This window comes from Rhinoraja longicauda, chromosome 5, assembly GCF_053455715.1.
Source record: "Rhinoraja longicauda isolate Sanriku21f chromosome 5, sRhiLon1.1, whole genome shotgun sequence".
Taxonomy (NCBI): domain Eukaryota; kingdom Metazoa; phylum Chordata; class Chondrichthyes; order Rajiformes; family Arhynchobatidae; genus Rhinoraja; species Rhinoraja longicauda.
In genome coordinates, this window is record NC_135957.1 from 58378807 (window position 1) to 58391653 (window position 12847).

Genomic DNA, 12847 nt, shown 5'->3' on the forward strand with positions numbered 1-12847 from the left:
AGGCAGAGATAGATAGATTCTTGATTAGTACGGGTGTCAGAGGTCATGGGGAGAAAGCAGGAGAATGGGGTTAGGAGGGAGAGATAGATCAGCCATGATTGAATGGCGGAGTGGAGTTGATGGGCCAAATGGCCTAATTCTGCTCCTATCTCTTATGATCTTATGATCTTGTGATTAATATTTTTCTCAGTGTGGGTAAGATTCTGATAATTCTAATTGTTCATTGGTGATGATAATGTACATCATTATCAAATTGGCAGTAGTGTTTAATTGTGGAATGGTCTCTACATTTCACGGAACTTACTATTTAAATGCTTGTAAATGTTTTGAAGTAATGAGGCATCCTACAACTACAACATTTATTAAAAGTACATGGATTCTTTCAGCAATGTGAAAAATACACCTATCATGGTTGTGCTGGGTCACTAAACAAAACCATTAATTGGTCCCATCTTTGTACCTCATCTTTTCTTAAATGTAAATTTATTATTGAGCAGCTGCTAAATGTTAAAGCAAACCCTTGTACATTCTCCGAACTTTCCTACCATTCAATGTATCGGGTCTCAATTATCATTAGAGGCAAAATCATTAATGGGCTCATCAATGACCCCTTTCTCCTACACTGCAAACTGGGATCTATTGTGATTCTTGCTGATCTTGAATGGATTTTCATTGATGTACTTTGTGGAGATACAGTATATCCTACCCAAGTGCCAATAAGCATAAGTTACCTGGTTCTCACCACATTGAAAGGTAATTCAATAGCAGCTTATTAAATACTTATTTGTATACATTAACGGAATTTCACTTAACGATAGCTACAGTGCATGGATAATGGGAGCAGGTTCAAATACAAAACCTGACTACTATTCTCCAGGTTTGTACCAATTGGATAGGAGATCAATGGTCTTGGGAGTCGTTCCTTCACCTGCTCTTGTGAAATGTCAGTACTCTAGTTTACTCATCGCTCCTTGCTAGCTAGATATATTGTATGACGCACTATTCTACTGCTAAGGTGGTACGCTATTAAAGCGGTTTTCCGCTTCAAGGGTACTAAATCTATTTCCTGAAGTTTGAAATCGTTCTGAGTTTAATTAGTTTTTAATGAGTAAATTTACTCCAATGACGATAATTGTAAACTTTTTGCCTCCAGACATGGAGCGAAAAACAACTAATCTAATTCTTGTAAATGTCAGAGTTTGAAGTTTTGGAAAATACATTAGAAACTTATATATTATGTAACAACCTGTTGTCTTTTTCAGTTTCTCCCTGGTTTTTTTTATAGCTTCCTGGCTTCCTATTGCCCAGATTGGGTTATGCTGCATTTATGGTGGCCTGAGTACAAACATATCAGTCTGCGATTTGTTCTTGAGGAATAGACTTTCACCTCATCCAGAACAGCTCCCAAACTTTCTGCAAACTTGTCTGATCTCCTGTGATTTTCATTACAGTTCCCTTTGCAAGGGATCTCCTGGTATTTGTACATAAGGGAAGAAACACCAAATGCCTAGAACTTGTATTGAGCCTGTTTAGAAAAGGTGTGTTAACTTTAAGCACAATGGAATAAGTGTTGTACAATTTATTTGCCCAAAGAACTTGCTTCTGTCATTGCACAGAATGCTAAGAAAGCCAGACAAGTTGCTAGTTAGGGTCCAGGTCATGAACATTTGAACGTTGAAGGGGTTGGGATGGTGGGGGATGTGTGTGTGAGAGGTTGGGGGGGGGTGGGGATATGGCAGATTACAGAAGTTCTAGTAGCAACAGCAAGAGTGAGGTCTGCAAGGAGGGTAGAGTATGCAAATAAACATTTTTTTCTGCAAGTGAACAGGGCATTGGTGAGACCACACCTAAAAGGGTGCATGCTAAGGTTTAGCCTCCGTACTTAAGGAATGATTTACTGGAGGCAGTTCAGAGCAGATTCACCAGGTGGATTTCTGGAATGAAGGATTGTTTAGTGGGTTAAGGTTGAAGAAACTGTGCCTTTAATCATTAAAGTTTAGAAGAATAAAAGGCGATTCCCTCCACAGATGCTGCCTGACCCAAGAAGTTACTCCAGAACTACTTTATTCAAGAATCTAGCATCTGCAATTTCTTATGTCTCCAAAGATAAGAATGCTGTATATGCTTTGACTGCATTCATGTCTTGTGTGATTTATCTGGATAGCACGCAATAAGAAGTTTTTCGCCATCTCTTGGAACATGAGACAATAATAAACAAATATTAATACATGAAGAATCCTTATTTTCTGTTAAACTGCTGTGACAGAGTCAATGATGGCCAATGTCAAGATGGCAACTGTTCAAGCTTCTATTGAAACTCTGACACATCGGATGGGTTCTCTTGTGCTCAGTTGAACCAAAGTGATTAGCTATTAGATCCTGAATGATGGTTCTATCCATCAGGACTAAAGCTGAGCTCGCCAGCATTTCCATGCTGCAAAACGTGGAGTTTAGATACTGGCTAAAACTGGATGCAGTGTTGGGGACGGGCCTCCACCTGTTCCTCAACATTATTCTCAGGCTTTGGGCATGCAAGCCAATGCCCTGGAAATTCCCGTTTGCATGACTGTTGAACACAGCAGTCTGCTTTCTCCTGCTGCAGTGTTTTCTCAGCTGTGGCACGACTTCCAGCACTATTTGCAACCACAAAGTTCCCTCTCTTTATGGGATGCAGGTTTAGCTTCACTTCCCATGGCCTGGCTCCAACTGCTGATAACTACTCTAATTACGAATGACAAAATATAATTGAAAAGTTATGCGATTTACCCTGGCCGGTTACTACCTTCACTGTGATGAGAGCTGAACAGAAATTCCCCCCTGCTGCATTCAGCTGCTGATAGTCCCACACCCGTTTTATGACACTAACCAATTTCTCTCCTTCTGAATTGCAAAGGTAAATGAGACTTGCATGAGGTGGAGGAAACATCTATTCTTAAACACTTAGAACATAGAACAGTACAGCACAGGAATAGGCCCTTTGGCCACAGACCTTGCATAACATGATTCCAAGTTAAACTAATCTCCTCTGCTTGCATGCGATCCATATATGATATCATAATCTATATACTAAAACTCTCGTTTGTTATTTTGCTTGTGACTGAACTTCAGCCAAAACGGTACACGATAGCACGACAATTTTAGGCCCACCTTACTCACCCTTGTCACTTTAGTGATAATGCAAGTAGTTTTATTGAAATCGGTGTTATATTTTAAAAGTTATTAACATTTTAAAGTTTAAAAGGAGGGGAGGGGGAGGGGAGGAGGGAGGAGGGGGAGGGAGGGGGGAGGAAGGAGGATGAGGGGGTTGAGATGGGCAGGGGAAGGGGAGAGAGGGAGGGGGGGGGAAAGGGGAGGGGGAGGGGGAAGGAGAGGGGAGGGGGATAGGAGAGGCTGTTGCACCAATGCAGGAGAGGTTTGGGCCCAACGGGTCCACTTGGTCTAGTATATCATAATATCATAATGTAATATCATATTCTAATATAATCTACTCTGCTTGCATGTGATCCCTGCATATCCAGGTGCCTCTCGAAAAGCCTCAAAATGTAATTATCATATCCAACAGTACCCCTGACAGCAAGTTCCAGCCACCCATCATTCTCAGTATAAAAATACTTGCCCCTTACATCTCCTTTAAACTTTAAACTTTTCTCCTCTGAGTTTAAAGCCACGCCCTCTAGTCTAATATTTGTACCCTGGGACAACATTTCTGTCTGTCTACCCTATCTATGTCTCTCATGGCTTTGTCCACTTCAATCAGGTATTCCCTTAACCTCCAATGCTCCAGAGAAAACAATTCAAGTTTGTCCAACCTCACCTCTCCTCTGTCTATTTCCTCCACAGATACTGCCTGTTCCACTGAGTTCCTCCAGGACTTAGTGTTTTGCTCTGCATTCTGGTAGGCCTCTTCTGTATCCTCTCCAAAGCCTTCACATCCTTCAAGTAATGAGGCAACCTAAATGGCACACAATACTCCAAATGCAGTTGAACCAAAGTTTTATATTCTATATGGGACATGTTGTCCGTTGTGGGCAAGTTGGGCCGAAGGGCCTGTTTCCACACTGTATCACTCTATGATTCTATATCCGCAAATCTACCAATTTTGGTACCATCTCCAAATTTATTAACCAACCCATTTACTTTTATGTCCAAGTCATTTATATATATTACAACGACTACCAAAAATATGATGCCATTGAGGCTTGTGCTGTTAGGGATGGACAACATTAGGCAGGGCTATCTTGTCTCCAGTAGAAAAATAACTTGCCGGCATGAACCGTGCTCATCTATGATCTGGAGCTTGTTGGATGAAGTTCATGATGGTGCCCAGTGTGCTCAGCAGCAGGATTGGAACTCAGCAGCAACAAATTCTTCAGAGAGCCAGGATTGAAGACAAGGTAGGAGGGAAAAAAGTGTTTTAATTATTCAAGTTTAAAACAATTACTTCCCCCCAATAAATCTATTCAGGGTCAAAGCAAGATTAATATCATGGTGAGTGAGTAAGGACAAAAAATAATGGGAGCAAATGATTATTTGGTTCACAATGTCTTCCAAACAAAATTGATCAATCAATCAGTATTTTGCTGGTTAGTTGGTCTTATGCTGAGGATTGCCTTTTTACTTTCTTTTCAGTATTGCCACATATAATTAAAAACAGATCAGAAATGTAAAGATTTTTTTTATGTTTGCTTGTGTTGTTTACTGGAGATCATGCTGCACTTAGTGATTCAGATCCATTCTGTACTGAAATGTAATTGTTTTGTTGAATACATTGATGTGCTACACAAATTATTGGAGTCTTTAAGTGGTGATGTTGAATTACTGCTGTTCTTTAATTCATGAGCGAGGCCTTCATGAATCATGTAGACCGTGGTCTTCCACTCTCATGATACAAATGTATTAATAAGGTATCATGGTTAGGTTGTTCTGGCAGGTAAACAAACCACTCAGTCGCTTGCCTTTTTGCAGTATATTGATGGGCTAACAATTTGCTATAACATTTTCAATAACCCAATGGTTGATAAGGTTGCAACAATTTAATTTGGAGTTGTGTCTTTTATAGCTCGGGCACAAAGCTAACCCACTACAAAAGCAATGGCAGTGCATTGTCACAATAGCCATGTACTGGGCTGCCTTATAAAATAGTTATCATCACACATTTGCCTTCAAACACTTGGCACCTTGATGGCAGAGCCTCTTTTTTCCCCCCATTCCTGGCACGGTATTTGATTTGTTTATACACACAGGTTGGGCAGTGTAATGAAGCTGGCTTTTCTGTGTCATTGGCATTTTTTTGTTCTCCATTGTGTATTTATTTCTACTTTATCCAACAAAAAAAAATCCTTGATATTGGTTCTATTAAATTAAAATAATAGAAACTAATTCCAATTTTGTTCTTGTGTGGCCATCGTGCTTTCAAGAGAGAGTTAGATATAGCTCTTAGGGCTAACAGAAGTAAGGGATATGGGGAGAAAGCAGGAATGGGGTACTGATTCTGGATGATCAGCCATGATCACATTGAATGGCGGTGCTGGCTCGAAGGGCCGAACTGCCTACTCCTACATCTATTTTCTATGTTTCTATGTTTCTATCATGTACACTCTAAAATATGGTTTATTAGTTAAGCTGGAAACAATGAAAAATGAAAAAATTAAATGAAAGGCAATAAATCACAGACAACATGTACGGTATTTAATTTTGAGCATTTATGCTTTTCAAATGACCTTTGCAGTATTTAACAGGTGTTTTTAGATCAGGAGTGAAACTAATAACAAAGAAGGGTCTCGACCCAAAAAAGGGTCTTGATTCCTTCTCTCCACAGATGCTCCCACTGAGTTACTCCAGCATTTTGTGTCTAGCTTCGATTTAAACCAGCATCTGCAGTTGTTTTCTACACTAAAAACAATCACATCGGATTTAATAATTTTCCTTGGGAACTGGGGAATGGCTGAAAGTGCAGAATGCAAAGAAAAAGTTCAATTTTACTGGAAAGTGGCAATTACTCACAAAGTAGAAACCATCAAGGTGTTAACTTGTCACACATAACCGTGCTTAGATGTAATTTATGTACGTTGTTGAGATTTCTGTAGATCTGTTTTGAAGCTCCCAGTATGTGGAAATCCTAAGAATAGCAACCAGGCTTGATATGTATCTTCAAATTTAATCAAAGTTTAAGTGTCAGGTTTGATTTCTCAGTGCTTTGCACATCGAGAATATAATCAAAAGATAGCTCTAATCAGACAAACACCAATGAGGAGGAGATACTTACTCTCTTCTGAGAACACTTTTCCCCTTAGGGATTAATAACACGAGTGCACATTCTCCAAGAGGATTAATAAAATGACAGAGATTTAGGTAGCCTTTTCAAATTGGATCCAGTGGGAAGAGGTGATAAGTTGCCACAGTTCAGGTTAGAACAGGATGTATAATTAGTGCAATTATTTTCACCTTGTTCAAGGAAATGAATTTTAAAAAATGCACCATAATTTAACCAATAGAAGTGCAGATTGGAGAGAAAGTACAAAATATGGGTCCTTTATTTTATCATTAAAAATCTCCTTAAAAACCATTCAATAAAACTTGGGTGATAACATAATTTATACTGTGAGGACACATGCATTTAAATGTATGTTGATGAAATAGTATCATTCAAAAAACAATACATGTGGCATTATGTTATTTCAAAATAGTTATCATGCTTTAAGTAAATGCATATATATATATATATATATATACACCTCAAATATTCAAGAATCTAAAGCTTTTAAAGATCATCTTTGGGATAACTATGTCATTTTCCAGTTAGGTTATCATTTCATCTAGATGTGAAGGCTGAAATATCTGACCGTGCATTTCCTAGCATGTAAACCTTACAAAGGGTGAATAATGTGTGCACTAAGGAACAAGTGAATATTCCTTCCCATAAAAAAATTTCAAGCTGATCTGTTCAGATAATATTCTGCGAACTGACTTCATCTTGCTCTATCTTGAAATGATCTCACTATCTCTCGGATTGTTGCTGCAGATGCCTATATTTCCAAAGAAGATAATTCCCCAGCAACCACTTAAAATTGAACCAGACTGCTCACAACCTGAATCTCATTTTCACCTCTTTCATTACTGTGGACTGTTTATCCATATCATTGCTAAAACCAGTCATAATCTGATCCGTAACATTCCCATTTCTTCCCTACCTCAGCTCATCATTTGCTAGGATCGTCTAGCGAGCTCTCATTGGTTTCTATACGACTATTCCAACAAACACCTAGTAAGTGTTCCTTGCCATAAACTCAGAAAATCAAAGGTCATCTGAAACTGCTGTCCTTGGCATAACATATGGGTGTCATTCAGCTCCAGAACCTTTCTAGCATCTGTGTTTGTTCATTTCCGGTCCCTGCGTCCACACATAGAATATAGAAATGTGCAGCACAGGAACAGGCCCTTTGGCCCATCATGTCCACGCCAAGTACGATGCCAAGGTAAACTAATTTCCCCTTCCTGCATGTGATCCATATTCCTCCAAACACTGTATGTGCATGTGCCTATCTAAAAATCTCTTGAATGCCACTATTATTTCTCCTTCACCACCATCCTGGTAGCAAGTTCCAGCAACCCACCACTCTCTGTGTAAAAAAACTTGCTCTGCACATCTTTTTTAAACGTTGCTCTTCACACCATAAAGCCATGCCCACTATTCCTGACTGTTTGCCCTATTTTTGCCTCAAATATCTGTATATACTTCTATCAGGTCTCCCTTCAACCCCCAATGTTCCAGAGGAAACAATCTAAGTTGATTCAGCTACAGTGAGAGGTTGAATAGACGGATTGTTTTCTCTGGAATATTGGAGGTTGAGGGGAGACTTGATAGAAGTATATATTGTTGGGGCCTGGAACCCACAGCCAGGGTGTTGGTGGAGGCAGATACGATAGTGACATTTAAGAAGCTTTTAAATAGGCCCATAGATTTGCAGGGAATGGAGGGGTATGGATCACTTGCAGGTAGATGAGGTCAGTTCAGCTAGACATCATGTTTGGCACAAACCCAATGTGGGCCGAAATGCCTGTTCCGGTGCTGCACTGTGCTATGTTACCATAGGCTACCCACGGTTTCATACCTTCAGCTACCAAAGTCCCAATTTCTGGAATTCACTCCCTAATCTCACTATCTCTTTTTCCTTTAAATGGTCCTTGACGAATGTCTGGCTATTTACCATCAGGTCTCCTGGTATGCCGAAGTATCAAATCTTGTTTGATAATACTCCTCCGTTTATGGTGTATACATTAGAAGTTGTTATTGTTGAAAATCATTTAATGGATTTGTTACAAAAATCATTGGTTGCGGCAGAGATTACATGTCACCTGGAGTGATGCAAACTCTAATGGAATTTCTATATGCTTGCGAGAGCAGTAAAAGAGCAAGTGGGCAAGTGGTATTTCAGTAATTGGACATATAAACGTCCGTACTGTCATATGTGGAGGTTGACTGCTACATTATGTAGCAGAATTGTTTCATTTATAGGGCAGAAAAGAACTTCTTCCACATTCATAATCCATTTTGTGTCACAATCATGCCATATCCAGGCCAAAGTTTGGTCATGCTGGATTTAATGGAACATTTCCAGAGTTGAATGAAAATTTTGACATAATTAGCTTTGTACCATTATTTTTGAAATATTGCTCAACAACTGGTGATCAGTTCATGAAAGGAGAGGGATAGAAAGAAGTAATAAGACCCAGGGAATGCTGAAACACTTGGAATTCCCAATCTCGTTGTACCCCTGGGTACAATGACAATAAAGATATATTGTATTGTATTGTATTGTATTGTATTGTATTTTATGTTTTTGGTATTTTGCAGCAGGTGAAATAAAACAAAATCATGAAATGGTTAGAAGCAGTAACAGGATTGTGGGCTTGTCCTGGGTGAAAGAATCTTGTGATGGCTTGAAATGAAAGAGGACAACATGGCAGATATGAGAAAGACTGACTGACCTATTACCAATGAGGAGAATTAAAAATATTTCTGAAGGCAGGGCTTGATGCAATACTCCGATACACTCTAATAATAAGGTGCAGTGATGGTTCTTTGCAGGGCGCAATAACTACCCAGAGAATAGCAAAGGTAAGTAAGATGATGGTGATATGGTACATGAATAGTTGTTGTCACAGAATAGTCATTTTTTGATAATAGTCCTGACTCCAAACTATGACTCCAAACATGAATATTAAATAAAACATATTTTATTGTTCTTTTAATTAAATTAGATAGAAATTATCTAATTAAATTAGATAGAAACTTGCTCTTTTTGGATGCAAGTGTCAGATGATTTCACTTTTAGAGAATAAAATGATTTGACCTTATTTTAAGGTGCTCGATTGCGGTCATGACCTTCCTTGCATTGCTCATACACCTATCAACATTTCCCCTCAAAGATTTTGGACAGGATCAAAACTTTCTACAACAGGAAAGCGAGATAAATAGGTGGAATCTTTCAGATGAGATGTTAAACTCAGGCCCTATCTACATTCAGCCTGAAGAGGAGTCTCGACCCAAAGCATCACCTATTTCTTTTCTCCAGAGATGCTGTCTGACACGCTGAATTACTCCAGCTTTTTGTGCCTATCCCCATCCACTCTGTTGGGACGAGTTGAAAGATCCCATGACAATATGTCAAAGAAAAATAATATTTATTTCCTAACCCAAGTTTTGTAAAGTGGTTTACTTGATCATCATACCATTGTTCTTTGCTGGAGTTTTCTGGGCATTTGTTCCCTGCCACATGTCCTGCATCATCAGAATAACTATACTTCAGAAACATAGGCTGCAAATCACATTGGAATATTGTGAAAGGGATGTGATAAATGCTACATAAATGAAAATAATTCTGTTAAGGAAGGTGATTCTTAACTTTGCTGACAAGATTTCCAAATTGCAGTGTTTAATGATTAACATTTATTTATTATGAACTTGATATATAAATACAAATGTACTTGTAAGATAAAAAAATATTGTTTAATTCAATGATTAATACTGTGTTTGTTATAAAAGATAGTTAAATAGTTATAATAATGACAATGCAGATAGTATTCTGTTCTATAATCATGTTTTCAGAAACACTCTTTGTAACAATGTTTTATATCTTTACAGGAAATTAAAATATTGAAACCTACATTGTCAACTTATATCATATGTTTTCTTTCCCACTTTTCTTCCCTCGAAGATATATCTTCCTTGCTCGGGCATTTCCATGAGAATTAGATTTTCTCTGAAATCTCGACTTCAAACGTTAGGGGCATATCTCAGTATGGAAAGGGGAGAGGGATGCTGAGTTTCAAAATTAAAATTTGTCTTTACTCATCTTATGTCAGGCAGCATTAGTAGGGTTTGAAGGATAGAAAATTTGAGGGATTTTCTCCTTTATCAATGTGCGCTATGGTAGATCAAAACCACCTTGGCCATGATCAGTTAAATCAGCACATACTACATCTAATCTGTGCAGTGTAATAATGTTTCCATTCAATGTAAAAATTTAAGAAAAATCATTTGCTTGGTGCAAAGTGTTCAAGGTGACAGAATTCGAGTTTACGTTTGCTTAAGTGAACATGATTATTATTATTTAACTCAAACCTAATCTAAGTTTGAGTTGGCACTTCTCTAGGAACTAAATTACCACGGAGTAGTTATAACTTAAATCTGAATAAAAAACATTCTAAAGCTCTGGATTTTATAAATGTTTTAGAAATAGCAGCCAAAAGTGTGAAGGCTGCAAGTGATGTTGCAATATATCAAACTGATGTTTCAGCTGGTCCATCTGGACCCTCTGTGGAGATGTTAGTTTGTGCACCAGACAATGGCCCATCCAGCTGTTTCAGCTGTGGAGATGAATATGCCAGCTTCGAGTTTATCTTAGGAAGCAGTATTGTTGTAGGGCCACCTGAACCCAAAACACTCTGACTGAAGCCCTCCAACAGGCATCTATCATATTTACCTTCCCTATGGGGAATTCACTCAGAGCATGTAATTATTCGCCACACATAACACACAACAATAAACCATCACACATAGCACCCGCATGAGACATAACATAATAAATCGATCTTTGTCAATGGAAATTGTTGCAGCTGTTGCAGAAAAAAAACAGCTGCAGAGAAATGGATGGATAATTAGAAACAAGTAATTACAGATGCTGGTTTCCAAAAAATGGACACAAAAAGCTGGAGTAACTCAACTGGTTACTGGTTAGACAGCATGTCTGGAGAACATGGATAGGTGACGTTTTGGGTTGGGACACTTATTCAAACTGATTTTGGTGGGGCGAAGTGGGGCCTGGAGTGGAAACCTGAAAGAGAGGAGGGGCAGGACAAAGTTAGCCAAGTAATGGGTGAATACAGGTGAGGGCAGGTTTGGATAGGCAGATGGTTGGGCAAAGGACAGAGATGAAAGGACTGAAGGTGTGAGAATGATAAAAGAGTTGTAAATTTGTGAAGACAGAAGAAGGTATGTAAGTGGTAGGGGACGGAGAGGGGAGTATTGGATGCGAGTCCGGGTGGGGAACAGGGAAGGGGTGAGGGGGAAGGAGGGGAGTAAGGAGGGGGCATGACGTTGCTCAGGTTACATCCAAACTAGAGCAACAGCGCCTCATATTCTGCTTGGGTAGCTCCAACCCAATGGTATGAACATTGACTTCTCCAATTTTAGGTAATTTACCATAACCTCCTGCCTGTCTTTTTCCCCCTTTTCTTCCCCCCCCTTCCCCTCCCCTCCCCCCAATCCGCCCTCTGCCCCACCTCCCACCCCTCTTCCCCCTCCTCGAAACTAGAGAGAAAGGTGGTGAAAAAAGAGAAATGGTTTGCCAGATGGTTCCTGATCCACCGAATTCCTCCAACAGATTTTGGTCAACATTCCAGCATCTGCAGTTCCTTGTATCTCCCTATTCAGCATTTGTTTTACAAAGTCTGTTAAGAAATGTGTTTAATTATCACCACTATTAAATTAACACGTACATTTGCGATGCTGAGTATAATTCCAGCTAATGACTGAGCAAATTCCATCTCAGGGTGGAAATTATAATTATTAAGAATGATATTTACAGCTAACAGTTAATAGAGAAACCAAAACAATCTTGGCTTTTCTGTTGTTAATGAGGAAACTGTAATTGCAGTTTAAAAAAACCTGCCATTTGATAATACCCATAGGAATAACAAACTTATGGATGAATAAAAAATATTCCATCACATGCAGAGCTGATATTGCTTCAATGTCTATTTCATTCCTAAATAGATTGCATCCATGAGCTTTCAATACCTTGTAGGCTGATAATTCATCTAAGTGCTGATTACCAAACCGTGATGGGAATTATTCCACCATTGAATGTAGTTATATCATCTTATACTTCTGAGCTTGGCACTATTTCATGTGCAGTGATACCAGGTTTTTGTAAGAATGAAAACAATGTATAGCAGCCGGTGCTGCTCTCTGCATTCTTCTTGGAGTTGCTGTGCGGTGAAAATCATGTGCACAAAGCCTCCAGATAGGCAGAATCCACATGGTCATTTCGGGAAGCCACTCTGCTACCACTGTGGAAGGCTGTTGAGGTGATGGCGGTGTAGGTTATGTAGGGGCAGCACGGTGATGTGGCGGACGAGTTGCTGCCTTACCGCGTCAGAGACCCGGGTTCGATCCTGACTATGGGTGTTGTCTGTGCGGAGTTTGTACATTCTCCCCGTGACCTGCGTGGGTTTCCTCCGGGAGCTCCAGTTTTCCCCCACACTCCAAAGATGTACAGGTTTGTAGGTTTATTGGCTTAGTATAATTGTAAATTGTCCCTAGCGTGCGCCGTTTGTGTGCAGG

General features: G+C 39.3%; 1 protein-coding gene across 3 annotated transcripts in view; it reads right to left on the bottom strand.

The window, feature by feature from the left end:
* LOC144593677 (heparan sulfate glucosamine 3-O-sulfotransferase 5) overlaps positions 1-12847 on the bottom strand; it is a 235454-nt gene that overhangs the window by 93997 nt on the left and 128610 nt on the right. The window contains exon 1 of one of the 3 annotated variants that reach the window (XM_078399620.1): positions 3815-3940. The exons of the other annotated variants lie outside the window; for them this stretch is intronic. The gene's annotated coding sequence lies outside the window, so the exon portion shown is untranslated. Of the gene's footprint in view, positions 1-3814; positions 3941-12847 lie in introns of those variants that run through there. 3 annotated transcript variants of the gene reach the window in all.